We start from the raw sequence: 17460 nt of genomic DNA, 5'->3' as shown, positions 1-17460 counted from the left end.
CCAAAAGGCTGTCAAATTAAATAAGAAACAAAATGCAAATAAATTAGCATTCCTAGCTACTGATATGCTATAAATATTTATGAGGAAAAAAAGATGCTGTAATTTCAAATGATACCACAGGCCTATTTTGTACAAACAGTTAAAACAGTTATACATGCAATACTGTACTTTGCAATTTTTTTCCATTTCACATCACCATAATCACCTAATAAATATTTAAATGGACCCATTTGCTGTAACTATAAAAGAACCGTGTAAACTTGTTGTCATCTAGACACATAAGCCGCAGTGGAGTCAATGAATTTCAACAGTCACTTAATATTGCAAGCCACAAGCTACCTTAAACCTGCCAGCAACTGTCTGCCAGGAAGCTACTGTAGCACCATGGCTACCTCCTCCAACCCAGGACACGAGATTCATTATGAATGCTAGCATTGCTACTCTAATTAGGCCTGGGAGAGGTTTAACAACCATGCTACAGTCTTGCTGCTGACAAATATAAAAATAAAGCCTTGTTCAAATTAGCAATGTGAAGTGAGAAGGCCTAGAAGCAGCAACTGTCTGACCAGTAGTGAAACAGTTCTAATCTATAGTGAGGTTATTTTGCTTCATAAACTGCTAGTATGTTACCTGCAGGAGGTCTCCCTGTAAAATGAATTATAGTAAGCTATATGTGATAATTAACCGTGCATTAGCAAATATCTTGAAACAGGGGGGCTCTGTTTTCTCTGTATTTTGACTAATAAAAGCATGAATTTGTTCAACAAATGATCATTTAGGTTGTGGAATGCTAAGCATATTGGAAGAACACAGTAAGCAATAGAATATTGTAGGTGGACTAACAGTTTCCTTACAAAAACAGGCTGTTTAATAGGCTGGCTCCATACTACGTTATTCACAGTACTAAAAACCACAGTGTTGGGAAGACAAATACAATATACATTTAAAATAATATAAACCTTGTACTCATATTTACTTTAAAAATGCCATGGATGTGACAATAAAAAAAAAATCCATAAGCAAACGTTTATCTCAGAAAGAGAAAATCCCAAATGACTCTTTCCAGAATGTAAACAGATAGTGAGGCAATTGGTATGGTCATCTTCTCTAGAGGGGAGAAAAATGTGGCTGAGTTTAAAATAGTCTATACCATATGAATGTGAAGCAAGGCAAACAAATAAAAAAAAAAAAAAAAAGAATTATGTATACTGCTTAACACAATAAAAATAAAGTGGTGCTATATTTTTTTTTAGCTTCAAATACATCTTATGAAAACATATTTAGCCATAATGCTTAATGGAGCTGTGGCTGTACCAGCTCCCTCTTGGCTGTGAATCAGAGGTCAGAGCCACTGCAGCAGACACAGATTGACAGTCTGTGCCTCTTTATTCATACTGTATGGACTGGAGCCCAAGATTCCAAACATCACAAACTGAATTTCATTTAACTACAGGTAATCTATCAGCTTTAGCCAGGCTCCACATGGTAATGACTCATGATAGGATTTGGCTGTATCATGGCTGGATACCCAGCCCCAGTGTCATGGGGATGAACCGCAGGTAAAAAAGAGAACTTATTGGACAGTTCATAAAGATCAGCATTCAGAAGTCTCTCCAAATGTTGAGCATCTTTAAAACATCAGAAATGTTCTCTAAATGTAGACAAAGCCAAGCTCAGCTGTCCCTCTGAGCTCTCACCTGCCCCATAACAAACCACACTCCCCAGTGCCAGCTCTGTCCCTGCAGCACGCCAGGCTCTTCAGCAGAGGCCTGAAAGAACTCCCTGAATTCTGAGGCAGGGAGCTCTCAGTGAGGTACCAGAGCTCTGAACATGCAGCAGACACTGAGTCTGAGGGCATGGCAGGACACTCACACTGCCTGGGGAAAGCCACGGGGCTGGCACTGCAGCATCTGGCACCACACAGTCACCAGCAAGAGTGCTCCTCACCAGCTTCCTGCAGCCTTCCTTCTCAACATCCAATGGGTTCAGCCAAAGAATATCGGCTTGGTGTTGACTTTCTAATATCTGTTTAAAATATTTTGGGGGGCTAGTAGATCCAGATATATAATATATATGAAATATTTTCTAGTTGTAAAATTAAATTATTTTTGCAATCAAAGTTACAAAAGATGGGTCAAGAACGCATTGCTAAGGCAGCATGTAGAAAGAAAATAGGCATTCTTCTTACAGAAAATACTCTATGAAGTAAAGAAGTTACTACAAATTAATGGCAAGCACGTGGCTACAATTAATTTCTTCTACTTCACTACAGAAAGATAAGAAATTATAAAACAAAATTTTCATTCCTCCAAGCTAGTATAGAGATTTTGTCTCAAGTTTGTTAGCACCAATCATCTGGTAAAGAAGGATGAATTTGAGATTCTGTTTTCCCCTCAGTCTCCAGCATAAGCATGTTTGCCTTATGTTCATAAGGAATTTAAGTATATTACTTTTTAATGTATCTCCCTCTAAACAACATGATTTTTTATTCTAAGTGAGGGCATTAGATAATTTTAACCATCACAATTTGAAAGTGACTACATGTATCCATACTGTTGCAGTTAATGAAGTTTGAAAATCCAGTGTCACTTTTAAAATTTGCTTTTCAAAAAGAAAACCAAACCCTTCAATGTTTTTTACCATTGCACTAACCTTCAGCTCTCTAAGGTAAATGAGAACTTAGAAAGTAGTGTGCTGTATTTTCTCAGTCGAATTATATTTATAGACTTCCAGGCAGAGGGTAAGATTGCCCCCTTTTGGAATTTTTCAGAGTAACAGTCCAAATAAAGAATTGGGTGCAAAGCATTCCTAATCCCTACTCAAGATATGCATCTCATCAGGGATTATTTCTGCTTCATGCTGTTGTGTTCTCATGTTACTGTGTATGTGGCTTCACATTTCTTATTAAAGCAACAGGCATGAAAGAATTCAACTGCTCTTGCCAGCAACCACAAAGGCACAAAATCTGAAGTCAGATAAAGGTAAACATATGGAACATTCCAAGGAATGCAGTAGTAAAGATGGAGCATATAGCTGAATTCTCCCCTTCTCCTGCTCTGTAGGACAAACTTCAGAGGCAGTAATTTGTAACTACAGTGTCCCATAAAGCAGCATTCTCTGATAAAATTCACAGAGACTGAAACATGCTAAAAAAGAAATGGAATGACTTAAGTGCTGAAAACAATCAGGACAGCTCTTCTGATCCCAGATTTAATTTAATAGCAAACTCACCCTTGGTGTACTGATCTGTGGTTGGGCTTTTTTTTCTTTTTTTAATTGTCAGCTTTAATACCTAAATCATGGTCATTAATCAAGTATATTAGTCCTTTAAAGAGATGTTCATGACCATGGGCAGAACACGCCCAATAACCAGGAGTCTGAATGGGCATCTGTATTTGCATTAAAACCTTATTTTTATTATTATGGTGCCATAATGCCAAATATATAAATGATTTCTTACTGAAAACAATGCAGGTTAGTCCTTTAAAATAGTTCATAATTAGTATTATTTGCAAATGAACATCATTAGTCTGTTACTTGACCTGCATCTTCTTCTAGTTTTAGAAAGCTAATCTTTATATAAGGCACAATTAATTGCATTAATCTGCACATTTTTGTTTCAAAACTTATTTCCCAGGGATGATACCTTCAAAGCTCTTTCAATTACCAAATTCCATTCATTCTTATTCCAGTAAAAAGTTTAATCTAAATAAATATATTGGTATGGCTTCAACTAGAAGTTGTTCAACAGCCAGCTCTCCAAACATGGAGAGATCTCCAAATGGAGGCAGACTGACAGACTGACATAAGCCAGCAATAAGATAGAAATCAGAGAGTATTAGTGGGAGCTACACTGATGTATTTCATCATAGCTGGAACAAGACATCTGCTCAAGCAAAGTAAGAAGGACAGGCTGTCAGTGCACCACATCAGACACAGAGGAAAATAGAATATTTAAGGTGTGCAATTCTCTGAAAAACTCATTGCCCAAATTGTGTGGGCAGTATTAAATAACTCCATCCCATTCATCTGTTCCAGTCACAGACTCTGTGGAATACAACGTTTAGTTTTCTATCCTATTACAATCAAATTGTATCACTAAAGACTATTGTCTTCCAATAATTCAAGTATAGTTCAGTGAACTAAACCAAGATTACAGTAGTTCATAGGAAACAGCATACTTGAGTGTCACTACTGATTTAAAACCCTACAGGACAATACTATAGAACAGTGTTCATGTGGATGCTATAAAAATGTCACTGTGCCAATAAACTTCAATGCAAGTGCCTCAGGAATAAATCATGTCACTCATATTTCAGTTTTTAAAATTTTAAAAAGCCATCAGTAACATTTTTTCCTGTGGTTAATATTTTAATATTAATCTCTGAGATACCAAACTTTTAAGAGTGATGAAAGCAATCCTTGTCCCTTACATATCTTTTATCTTTGCTTCATGGTGAGCAAATTATCACAATAAAGAAGATTAGGCATTGCAAACTTTTATGTCTCCATAAAAAAGCTGGAGTCCCAGGTTTACTGAGTGGAACTCAGAGTAAAAACCACCATTACATATAAAGCACCAAGTGTAACAAGATGAACCGCAATGTAACTTTCCAGACTGTTTGCCCAAGCTGTTTAATGCCCTGTGTATTTCTGTTGAGGGAAAGTGAGAGCTTAAGTTGAATTATGTCCTTGCTGCTTTCAAAATACTTTAAACAGTTATTCAAACTGTAGCCAGTGTGTCATGCATTCCAATACAGAATATAAGGATCTATGTATTTAGTGTCACTGTAAGATTTTTACTTAGAGTTTTCCTTTCAGTGCTATGAAGTTAATCATAAGGAAGGAATGCACATTCTGATCATGTTAATTAGCTCAGTGAATATGACTTCTAAAGAGATCACTTAATGAGTCCTCAAGGATGCTGAAAACCATTTTATTAAGAGAAATGCTTGGTTTCCTTTACTGACACATTCATTGGACCAAAAGGCTGTCATTAAGTAGTCTGTAGCTGTCTTGATATCTATATATGGACAATGAAACCACTGCAGAAGACACATTGTAGATTTTATAACCACATTTTATAGCCACTGAAAAATACAAGGATAAGGATAGAAGCAGAATAGACACTTATGCTTTCAGGAAATATAAATTTGAACTTCTGAAGGCATAATTTTTTACATATAGAGGACATGAATCAGTGCTGTGGATTGCTGAGCTTAATTCTGTGCTTTTATTTTACTTCCCGGCCCTTAATGAAGGACACAAAGAAGCAATGACAACTGATACAGAGTTTTCCTCATGGTTGCAAAAGTGCTTAAAAAAAAATTGTCAAATGCAATAAACTTTTTAAGTGCTCCCTTATGCTAAGAAAAAAATGCCTCTGGGTTTTACCATGGCTCAGAGATTTGTAAGATATGTTCTTATCTTTGCCATGTTTTGATTTAGATTCATCTTGTTGTACCACCAAGTCCCTTTTTATGGTTTGGGGACTCACCATAGCCAAGGTCTTAATTCAGTTATTTTGCTTGGGTGGGAGGTTGGCCTAACATCCCCACCTACTGCTGCCCTGAGGCTTTCTCAGCTCGTTCTTCCATAGAACATGAGACACAAGTTCCACCTGATAAATAAACTGTGCTCTTCACCCCTTTTCTGTGCTCTAAGGAGGGGTGGAAGGCATGGCACCTGAAACACGCCCAGCTTCACTGCACAGCAGCTGTCACAAGAACAGTGCTACTTGCAGGACAGATAGGAATTCTGTTTGTTTATTCTTTTAGAAGGAAAAAACCACTGCATCTTTAGGAATCCATTCTGGAACCTGGCTGAAGCCCATGCATGGGCTGATATAATGCCACAGAATCTGAGCATGTATAACAGAGAGTGATTTGAAAACAAACTCTTTGTGAGTGTAGGAGAGAATGCTTATTATGTGCTTCCATAATCACATCTTTCATTCCAAATCAGAATATGTTGAGTAAATCCCAAAACAATTCATGACTTCTCTAGAGCAATTCCCACACTTCCCAATTGTTCTTCAGGCAGCTTAAAGGCCATGTAGCTCAGAATCTGCTGTAGACTGCAGAATGTTTTCATCTGACCTTCTGATGAATTTTCACTGTTTTTTTAAAGCTGAAAAGAGGATCCAGTACTGGACTCATGAATACATCCAGATGCTGGAGACTTGCTATAAGAGATATCATAAAAATATTGAAAGCTGTGCTTTAAATACAAAACTTGTGTCTTTTAAACATCAACACGGCTACCTTGCCTGTATTTTTTCCAATATTTCCTGCATTTTTCCAATACCACTTAAAGAGGTCTAACAGTATTTGCAACAAATCATATAATCAGCTGGGCCATTTAAGCTGTACATTTGGGTTGCAAAGCAGAAATTCTGCATAAGTGGGTGGGGAACATAGTAGAGCAACATTTTTGCTTAGTTTTTCTGATAAACTGTTGGGAAGTTTCACACTGATTCACCAATGGCTTCCAGTTGATAAAATGTTTTTCACCTAAAAATAAACTAAGTTAAAATGTAGCTCTGTTTCAAAAAGAACAAATTTACAATTTGTGTTTTCTGGTTGCCCTTTTCCTCTTCTCACCTTTGTCCTGCCACACATCAAACAAGTGCTGTCTAGTACTGTGCCCCACAAGCACTGGCAGCTAAAACAGAAGAAAATTTCTCCAAGTTTAGTGAAAGTCTGTCATTTATGCCAGAATGACACACATTTAGAACACATTTAGAACTATCATTATCCTGGCAACTCGAATGACCTCACACACCTGAATCCTGTTTGCAAAAATAGTGCCTGGGAGATTTAATACTTTTCATAATAAATAGATCTTTTCAAAGAGATTGAAACCTGGGCCCCCTTATTTCTTAGAGAGACATCATAATCCAGGTGCATAGATTTTAATATTAAATTGGAGAAATTAATTAGCTGTGTGATTTCAAAATACCTGATCTCCCAATAAAAATATACCACAAAGGTTTTTTGCTGCAGATACCTAATCTAATCTAATCTTAGCTATCATGGAGGATTGGGATTTTTTCCTGCATTATGTGATAGCTTCAGATTACAATGAACTTTAAAAAAAAGAACAAACCCCAAAACTATGAGGGGAAAATTAAATGAAAAATTGTTTCCTAGTTTTGAGGTACATTCAGCTGCATGGAACACGGGAATTGGAGGTAAACACATCCCCAAACTGGGCACCTTTAGAAGAACTTTCCCTCCTTAACAGAGATACTCAAAGGGCATTGACAAACATTGGAAAGAGCAAAATGACAGAGGAAGAATGGATTTAAATTTTGCATAGTTTGGTTTAAATTTTGGAGCTCGGTTAATCTATTCAGTTGTGAGTTTAACCCTATTTGACCATCATTACTGATATTTTCTGGTTTTGATAAATGCAGAGTCCACAAGAACACTATTGCAATGATAATTAACAGTAGAACTTGCAATCAAAACATTAGCAATTCCCAATCCCTTCACCTTAGAGAGTAATTCGTTTTCTACATCAAGTATTATTGAGTTTATGACTTACACAAAATTAACACAGTTGTTGTAAAAAGCTTTTTATATGTATTCCACAGTTTCACTGAATGCATTGATTTGTTCTATAGGTACACACTAAAAAACAGTTTAGAGTTCAACATGAATTTTGCATGGACTAAACTCTGCAAAATATCCTAAATATAGCTAACAGGTGAAGTTTATTATTATTTTATATAGGAACTTTTTCAGTCATAAATCTGTGGTGAAAGTTGTTGTCACTAAAACAAAAATCTGTCTTATTTTAGGGGGTGACCAGGTTTCTCCTAAAACCTAAAAAGAGCTGTAGTTTTTGGATTTCACAGCAAAAATACCAAAACTGATTTGATTTTAGGGGAAAGGATTTCTAGTCAGTCCTAATAGTTGGGAAAATTCTCTGTCATCATTCAGTTTGGCTGAACAAGACATCCTCAATTTATTCTATAAATGCAGAAAGTAGTTGTAAGAACCTATATTTACAATATCTAATAGCATCATCCACTAAGTCTACACTAGGAAAGCTGCAGGAACACTAAAGGCAAGAGGTGCAAGAGAGGGCCTGTTGAGATTAGCAGTAAAGACTCAGTGTAATTGGACATGCCATCACATTGAAAACAAAGGAAATGGGTATTGATTCCTTGGTGAATTACTGGCCACCCTTCTATCATTGCTTATACTGAGCTCAGGACAGAGTTTTAGGTAAGTTCTGTGGAAAATGTTTAGTTACATGAATCACTCTTTATCTAGAGCCTCTGACAAGTGACAGTCAAATCAAAGTCTTTCAGAGAAGACAGATCCATGCAAACTTATATCCCTCTTTTTCACTTCCAAAAGGCATCTTAATCAGTTTATAAAATATGAAAAAATCTAGCCTGTTGCAGTGCCACATAAATGTTCTAAAAACCTGAAGTGCTGTTGCTATAGAAGGCACATGAGCTTTGAATCTGCTGCTAATAGACAGTGTGTGGAAAACATAATGAGAAATAATTGCAGGTTAATAACCAGGTTTCAGAAATTCCAAAGGATCCTCTTTTATTCCATGTGTCATAGCAGTCTGAGTGTACAATACAGTGCAACCCAATCTTAATTAGGTCTCTTAATCTTCCATTGGCTGGAGTTGATTGGTTCTGTTCAAAACTGCTCCCCTAAAGTTTTTGACAACTCTCTAAATTACTTTTCTTTTGTTATCACAAACACACACACACATGCTCACACACCCAACCCCTACATTTCTGCAGAGAATCAAAGGAAATAAGAACTTTTCCTTAAAAAAAACCCCAGTTTGTCTTGGACTGTCATAAACTCTATGCATACTCATTCCAGGTTGCCAGTTTTTTTCACTGGGTTTGCTCATGTGTAAATGCAGGTAAATTATTGCTATTAACACCCTCCCGTAAACTGGCTCTTGAAGAAAACAGTAGAAATATAAACAGTTCCATAAATAGAAATTATGGACATCCAGTCTTAAATATGATGATTACTGGTTTATAAGTATGTCCCTTTAAAAGGTATTGAACACTCATCATAGAGAAACACTTTTGTTATGCCTTCCAAGGAAATGCTACTGTTTTAAACTGAGTATATACTGATGCTCAGTTTAAAACAGTAGCATTTCCTTGGAAGGCATAACAAAAGTGTTTTCTCCTCAACAAATACTTCAAATTCCATTCTTCATAAAAAATATTCTACATATTTAGAGAACAGCAAAGAAATATTGTGCTCATGCATCACATTAAATGAAATGCAATTTTCATTCTTCAAAGATGAAAAGTAGTGTGTAGAAATGCATGTGGTAATCTGTTCATCAGGTAAATTCAACAATGTATTTGAGAATACTTACATACAGTGACTCCAGTGTGCTTTGCCCCTTTTCTCTTCTGCTGTTATTCAAGCCTCAACAGAAACAAATTGTGTTTGACAGTTTGTATTTCCTCAGAGCTGCTCTGTCTGTCTGCAATTCCTGAGATGGACACTCTTCCAATAATTTATATCCCTATCGGAGTTCTCCTGCTCCCCAAGCAGAGGCAGCACGGTCGTTCTCTCATCTCCCACTTGCTGAGCTTCTGCAGCAAAGAAACAATAGAGGGGAAACCGACAACTGATAGTGCCCAACTGCTCAAGGAAAAGCAACCTGAGACCAGAAAGTAACACATTAGATGGTAAGGGTAGACTGAAATGTGTCATCTGTCCTCCTGTGGCATTTTGAACCCCCAGAAAAACTGCAAAATACTGACAATAAGCTTGGGAGGGCACAACAATGCTGGAAATGGATTTTAAAGCAATAATTCTCATGAATATAATGATATTCAAAAAGTAGATGTTCCTTTAAAATGAAATTATGTCTTCATAAAAGGAAAAATTCTCAATTCCTCTATACCAGAACTGCAGCAAAGGCTGAAATACTCCTGACAGATACTATATTCCCTTCAATAAGTTAAATTACTCTGTTAATATTAGCACCATCGCATTGACAATTATGTTGCATGAGGATTAGAAGCAGTGTAACTATTTAAATAATAAAATTTCTGTTTTGAAGGAATAGCAAGAAATAATTCTGATATTCTGATGAAGGGCCATATTTTTAACAGTCTCTTAAATTCATTCTACTGTATGAGATACCTCAATTTCAATAACTTCTGTGGTGAAACAAGTGAACAGATGAATTGAAACATGAATTTTCAAGGCAAGCTCTCCATCAAAAAGAGGTCTCCTCCTCAATATTTAGTTATATGAATCAAGAATCATTCCCACAAGCCTACTTATTTATACAGTGGTAAATTTCATTCTACATACAGGAGTTGACAGAAATTTTATCAGATAATGCTAAGGTTAAAAAAGCATTCAATTTGGATGGAGAGTTTGGATTAGAATTTAAATCTCCATTGGAACATAATTAATGCACTAACATCTATTAATAGCCACAAAAACTGCTAGAAGAGGCAGTTCTGTTACTACTTTTTTAGAGTTCAGTAAAACTCATTTTTATAGACAGGACTCAACATTTCTAACACTTACTTTACAGCCTCCTCTGGGATGGTATATACTGCTGCCAACTCGGCACCACTTCCTGACACTTTAGAGAAAAAAGAAAGAAATATTAAGCACAGTGGCAGAAGAAAAGTTTAAGTTCCTAGATTAATTTTTCTGCACTGGAATCTGACTGAGATAACACAGCTTTTAGAAGAGGTTATTGCCTTTTTGAATTGAAGTCAATGAGTTGGGATTTCTGCCCCCCACACTCATTGCAGAATACACAGAATCAGAATCTTGACATTTGGATCATTTGTGTTATTGGGAGGAAATAATAACTTAAAGATGGGAAACACATAAGGATATAAATTCAACAATGTCATTAAATTCTCAACAAAATATTCCTATATAATAGTCCCCAAACACAGTGCTCAAGTGCCAGAAATCCTTTAGGACATAAAGTGAAGATATTAAGCAGCTAGAATCACTTAATACCATGACCTCATTCACATGGCAGTGTTGGAGAGCAAGGAGACAAAATAATTACAGTCTCAAGGCTTTAAGTGTGACCTTCTATGGACAAGTCTTGCCAGCGACAGGCTGTTTTCATCCCCTGGATACATAATAGGCTAAAGAAGAAGGGAGGGGAAAGGAACCTGGTAGAAATTTCATTGTATCCCTTGTTTGAAAGATTTTCTGGTGCAATCCAAAGAGAACATGTTTTTCTGTAAATCTTTATTTCTTTCACTTCATGCAAAGAACTGATAGAAGACAAACCATTTCATAGCATAGGTAAAGAAAATCCTCCCACAGATGAGCTATTTACAACTCTTAATAGAGCAGATCTTGGCATGCTGAAGATGCAGCATGTATAGCTGGAAGAAACAATGGAACATGGTGTGTCTTCTATTTCAGGGGGAAGACAAAAAGCAAAAAGGACACTGAAGTAGTTGTCACTTGGAGACTTTTTTATAATGCAACAAAGTGTTCAGGCACACACCAAATTGTGTTCAAGGCCCAGGGCAAAGGTCTTGGTCAGTGGACCTCACAGGAATTACAGTAGAACATACAGTAAGTGAAGCCTTGAGAGCCCCAGCTGAAGCCTTTTCCAAATTTTTTGTGAAAGCACTCCCAAACTTTTCCCATCACCAAGGAGAAGCCATACTGCTGTCATCCTATGAGGGCCAGGTCAATTAATATTTTCACACTTTGAATAGAATTATTTGTTAAGAAGTCCACAAGGTTCTTGAGACCTTCAGCCAAAGAAGTTGAAAAAATATATTCAGATTCATTTTAGCAATAGCCCACAAATAAAACTTGTAAAAATGTCAGGTCTAACTTTCAGGAGTGATTCAGTCAGATTAGGCTTACAAATCACTTGGATGCATTTGAAATTTGTGCTTGAGACAAAGCCAATTTAAGAAAAGAATATATAACCAAGCTTTTCTAAAACAAGCACTAAGTAATGTAACTAGGCTAGAAAATAACAGAGGTGTGAATATTGTTTGTTGAAAAATTCGAAGAGATAGCTATGGTAGGATTTCCTATGACTTCATGCAATTGTCGGAAGCAAAGGAATGAGGCTGTTTTTAAGGCAGCTGCTGTTTATAATGCTCTCCTTTAGATCTCCACTTCTAAATCCCAGCCCATAATGCAGCAGAGACCCTCTGCTGACACAGGAAAATTCTTGAGTCAGTATTTTCCTTCCCAATCTTTCAGCTGACCTAAGCAGCTCCTAACACTTGCCGGGCTAAGATGACTCAACACTACAGATAGATAATATTTTTTTCATTTCTTCCTAAAGTTCAAATAATACACATACAGTCTTTCACTCCCTTCAAGATCAAACCTCAGCAGACAACTTTTAGCTCCCTGCTTCTCTGAAGCACCAATTATTCAGCTTTACTAAGGCTCAGACAAGAATGAGTCAGACATTGACATCCAAAGAAAGCAATGTCCTGCTGCGTTATCACTATGCAGGAAAACTCGGACAGAAATTCCAGGCTCTCATGCCTTTGACATCCAACTGTATTCCTAAACAAAGTTGAGTTTTCCTTTTTCTTGCACCTCCTGGAAGTCTACCAGCTGCAGCAAGCAATCCAGAAGTGCTTTGCTGGGTACCAGACCACACTCATTAACTCCTTTCATTAACCCTGGAGGCACGGTTTCTCAGGGCTCATTCAAATCCTCATATTCTCCAAATACAGTTATCAGAATTAGGGAGACACTAAACCTTCTGAGGTAAGACCAAAATGGACATTCTCAATTTTCTGAGTTGTTATACATGTCCAAATGAAGGAAAATAAATTCTGCCAGAGTTTTGGCAGGGGTCCAATATTCTCGACCCGATCAACACCCACAGAGAATCTTCCACAGATTCAAAGTGGAATTACTGAAATGTGTATGAAGTAAATTTATATTATCAATTTTACCAGTCCCACATAAGCCTTGTTTGTGCCAAGGTGTCACCCACTGAATAGCTGCAACATAACCTTATTCAGGAGTGTATTACCAACATTATGAAATCCTAAATCAATCCACTGGGGTATTTTCCCTGTCAATAAGAGCAATAATGGTTTTTGCTTATAATGTCTAATCTTTCCAATTCAGGAGCAGCATAATTCTACTTCAGAGTTGGGGAAATCAAGTCACAGGAAAGGTACTGGCTACATAAAAGTACCCAGTAGCTCAGCAGCTTAAGGTTGGATTAGCACCTGAATATTTGAATTTACCACCCAGATCCTCACTAATCAGCCTCTCAAGAGCTGCCAGCCTCCCACTGTCCCAAAGCAGTTACAACTTCATCTCCAGTGGAGAAGCTCAATCCCAGCAGCCAACAGCTGTGTGCACCTTCCACAGGCACTTACTGACTGCAGGGGCATCTGAGCAGGGCTGGCTATTTCTGGCTGGTATTCCCAGCTCCAGCTGAGCAGACTCTGGAGAGCTCACCTGACAGCACTGGCGCAGAACAAGGCTGACACAGACACACAACACAAACAGGAAGAAATGGAGAGGGAGAGACAGGGTGTCATTGATAAAAGATTGTGTGTTTACTAGGCTAACAGTGTCTGCACATTCCTGTACGTGTGTGGAAATCTCATTTAACAATGTCACATTCCTGAAGGGTGCAGCTGGCATAATGCAGATAATGCACTTTAAATAAAGTACACATTACCTTGTCATTTTGTAAATCAGGCTGCAGCAGACTTTAGATAGGGAAAAGGTAATCCCATGGAATGCCTTCACTTCTGATGCTGGTTTAGCCACCATCATTCCTGTCAAGCCAGACTAATTGCTTTGTTTTTGTGGGCTCCTAGGGAATAACACACTTACAAATTTGGAAAAAATAACAACATTGACTGTGGTGACTTTTGATCAATCACCACCTTGCTGGGAATGTCAGACTATTAAGTGTCCCCTCTTTGCCAAAAATTAATGAACCAAAAATAAGTACCAGAGTTTGGAACCAGCTCTGTCTCAGCTGTATTCAATGCCACAGTCACACTGGAAGGTGAGGAAAGGGAAAAAAGGAGTGAAAGAAGAAAGCAAAGGTTAGTAATAATTGCAGCATGTTTTCTTTTTCTTCATTATTAAGTATGAGCAACTACTAGAACCCAAAGTGGCCAAAGTGAAGACAGGTTATTTTTGATTATATTGATCAAAGACTCAAAGAGATTAAAATTTAGGAATGAACAATAAGTAGCTCTTCTTGTCCATCACTTGACATACACATGGAGTTGAACAGAAGAATTCAGCCAAATGAATCAGCTTTTCATAAAACCAAATTCCAGCCCCACACTTCTGAAGCACTACAAATTAAGTTGTAGTTTTCCTCCAAGTTTTTAACTTTTTTAGATCTTTTTTCAGGAGACTGTCTCAAAGTCTTTGATAATCAACTTTCTGGTGAAAAAAAATATTGAACAGACTTTTTGTAGTAAGCTTAAAAGAAATATTCCAAAGTCTAAAAATACCACAAGAAACTTTGAAGTAATCCAAAGAGGAATGATTTTTTTTTAATTTCCCAGATCCTATCAAATTTTAGCAGTCACATATATGGGGTTTTTTGTTCAATTTTTTAAAAATCAGTACTATTGCAGCCTCTTTTCCTTTTATTTCCCAAGATCTTTTGGCAACAATAAACTTATTTGATTTCCTTTTAAAAGAAGGTCAGATTGTCTCAAGACAATTAAAAGGAACCATGCTGTTTGAAGTAACACTGCCATTATCCTGCTAATGAGCCCTTGTAATCCTGAAGTTATGGTAGGAGTAAAAGAACTTTGGTACAAACAATGACAGTCAGTCCCACAACATTTTTATGTGCCATGTCAGAAGAAATTTGCAAGAGGAAATTGCATCTATTAAGATTATATTCTTGAATCATTTGAAGGTTAATACTTTCAAAATAAATAAAAGGTCAAAAGCACTGCAGGTCTGCAGGTAAAAGCCTCAGACTGTGAGCCATTCAGCCAGAATAGTTTAGGGTTCAATCAAAGGCTCAAAGCATAAATTTGCTAGAGCCAAGAAAATAGTTTGGATTTATCTAATGTTTTATTTAATAAGAAATTAAATCTGAAAAATTTCAGAATGCCAATTTTGCACCCACTTTCCACAAGGAATGTCTTTCCTTTTTCTATTTGAAACTACCATTAGACTTCCATATTTCTTTATAAATCTAAAAACTTTACAAACTTCAAAATATATGCTAGTGTGATTTCTTTCAATATTGAAATTAGGAGGTGGGTTGGCTAATCACTGTCCCACACCATGGCTAGTTCTTCCACAAACTGTGTAAAATAATATTTCTATTCTTATATTGCTATAATGTCATTATAACATTTCTATTTTGATATTATTATGTTGTGTACAAGTCTACATAGAAAAAGCTACATTTATTCCAAGCCTCTGAGGGGTCACGGCTCAGCTAATGTGAGAGCTGAGGCTCTAGATGCCACCACAGGCCAGAGCATTAAACTCACAATGACACCTCAACTATAAAACCTTTGCCTCTTCTCCACGTTTCATTATAAAGTTCTTTCAAAGAGGTATTGAAGTAAGTATTTACACAATCAAAATTGTGTATTGTGTATAAAATATTTACACAAACAAACATCCTCCTGTGTGGGGCTGCCTAGAGGGTTTTCTGACCACATCCATGTTGGTCTCATCTCAGCCACTACACCACCAGCATTGTTAGGAATGGAATTTTTAAATGTGGCCATCACGTGGCTGAAGTTCAAAACTGCATCTTAAAATTTAAGCAGAGATTTTTGTGGAGGCTGGAGGAGTGTCTGTGCAGCCTCAGCAGTCCCGCCTTACCCAGGAGCCCACACAGCTTTTACCAACATTCACAGCCCCCAGCCCTGCCCTGGATCCCATCCCACAGCTGCCCTCCAGCCCTGGGGACTGTGCAGTCAAGAAGAAAGATGTCTGAAATCTGGCTCTATCACCATTAAACCCTCAAAAGACTCACTGCTATCCCAAAAATGTCCCTTGGGCTGCTGAGGCCCTGCTGATTATTGTCCAGGAGAGCATACTGCATTCCAAGGCCTTGCAGCTCCACTTCTGGTTTCTGAGCTTCGGAATGCCATTTTCTTTTTGACAATACATCCCCTTTCTATATCCTCCCTGCCTCTGCTTTACTCCATCATTTAGAGGAGACACCAAGTTGTACAAATATTTCAGAAACTTATGGGGAATGTGGCCTGCCAGGAGTGTTTCTCTCCCTGCCCTCCACCACATGCCTCAGGTGACAAGAGTTTTCCCTTAGTGGCAGCAGTTTTCCCTTGTGTGACAGCAGTTTTCCCTCACTCACAGCAGTTTTCCCTCAGGTGACAGGAGAGGAGCTTTCCCTCAGGTGACAGCACAGGATTTTTCCCTCAGGTGACAGGAGAGGAGCTTTCCCTCAGGTGACAGGTTTCCTTCAGGTGACAGCATTTTTTCCCTCAGGTGACAAGAGTTTTCCCTCAGGTGGCTGCACAGGGGCCTTCCCTCAGGTGACATTCGCCCTCTGTTCTGACAAAATGTGTTCACAGAAGGAGGAATCCCTTAGGAAGGGATGGAGGAGGGGCATTGTTTATGTGATATCCTGTGGTTTAGCAAGTCAAGAACCCTTTTCTGCCTGGCAGTAGTTTTTCTTTTTGTCGTTGCATTTTGTGCTTTTATTGAGAGATAAGCAAACTCCACTTTTTTTTTTTCTGAGTTTTCTGGAGTTTGTAAGGCTTTAAGGGAGGCGCTGCATGCACAGCGTATCCTTATCTTGGGCATTGGCTTTTTCCAGGTGGCAAATAAAAAGTGATTCAGCATAAACAGTTGTAAAGGAGAAGGATGGGGCTGCAATAGGAGACACAGGTCATTGTCAAAGATTTCTTTTGTTAGCTGAAACTTTGCAGATTGAGCTGCCAACATTACATGGAAAATGTTGGAGAGGAAGGAAATGATCCCTTTCAATTTCTGCCATTGCATTTATCTTGATTCCCTGGGGCAAACTTTAATCAAGGCAAGAAGGGGAGGATGCTATCTGACTTCAGGCAGTGAAACTGAGGTAGGTATTTTTACTTAATTTACTAAATACTGTGCTCAGTGGTAGTTTATAGCTCAGGTATCAGCCTCTGGATCCCTGCCCAGTGTTGTTTTGCTTTCACTCTTACTTATAAACACATCTACAGCCAGATAAAAGCTTCTTTGTAAATTTTATTTATTTGGAGTTTCTACATGGGATGAAAAGGCTTTAAATGGTAGATGCAGAACAAGCTTTGGATCTAGACAAATTTTGCACTCACCAAAACAAAGTTGAGCCAAATTTAGAAGCAGTGCCATATGACATGCTCTTGGGGAGTGAGAGGCTGGCTGTAGGCCCAGATCTGACAAAGATCTTTTGCACATTTTTATCTTTATACCCTGTGAATAGTCCCACTGATCATTCTGTCAACCTGAAGTACTAAAACATCATCAGGCT

At 37.7% G+C, this 17460-nt stretch overlaps 1 protein-coding gene across 1 annotated transcript in view; it reads right to left on the bottom strand.

Moving 5' to 3' along the window:
* ANKFN1 (ankyrin repeat and fibronectin type III domain containing 1) overlaps nt 1-13783 on the bottom strand; it is a 133391-nt gene extending 119608 nt beyond the window's left edge. The window contains exons 1-3 of the mRNA XM_077188220.1: nt 13681-13783; nt 10551-10608; nt 9376-9598 (exon numbers count right to left, since the gene is read on the bottom strand). The gene's annotated coding sequence lies outside the window, so the exon portion shown is untranslated. The remainder of the gene's footprint in view (nt 1-9375; nt 9599-10550; nt 10609-13680) is intronic.
* Between the last annotated feature and the right edge of the window lie 3677 nt (nt 13784-17460).

Source organism: Agelaius phoeniceus, chromosome 19 (assembly GCF_051311805.1).
Source record: "Agelaius phoeniceus isolate bAgePho1 chromosome 19, bAgePho1.hap1, whole genome shotgun sequence".
NCBI classification, from domain to species: Eukaryota; Metazoa; Chordata; class Aves; order Passeriformes; family Icteridae; genus Agelaius; species Agelaius phoeniceus.
This window is presented reverse-complemented; position numbering and strand designations above follow the sequence as displayed.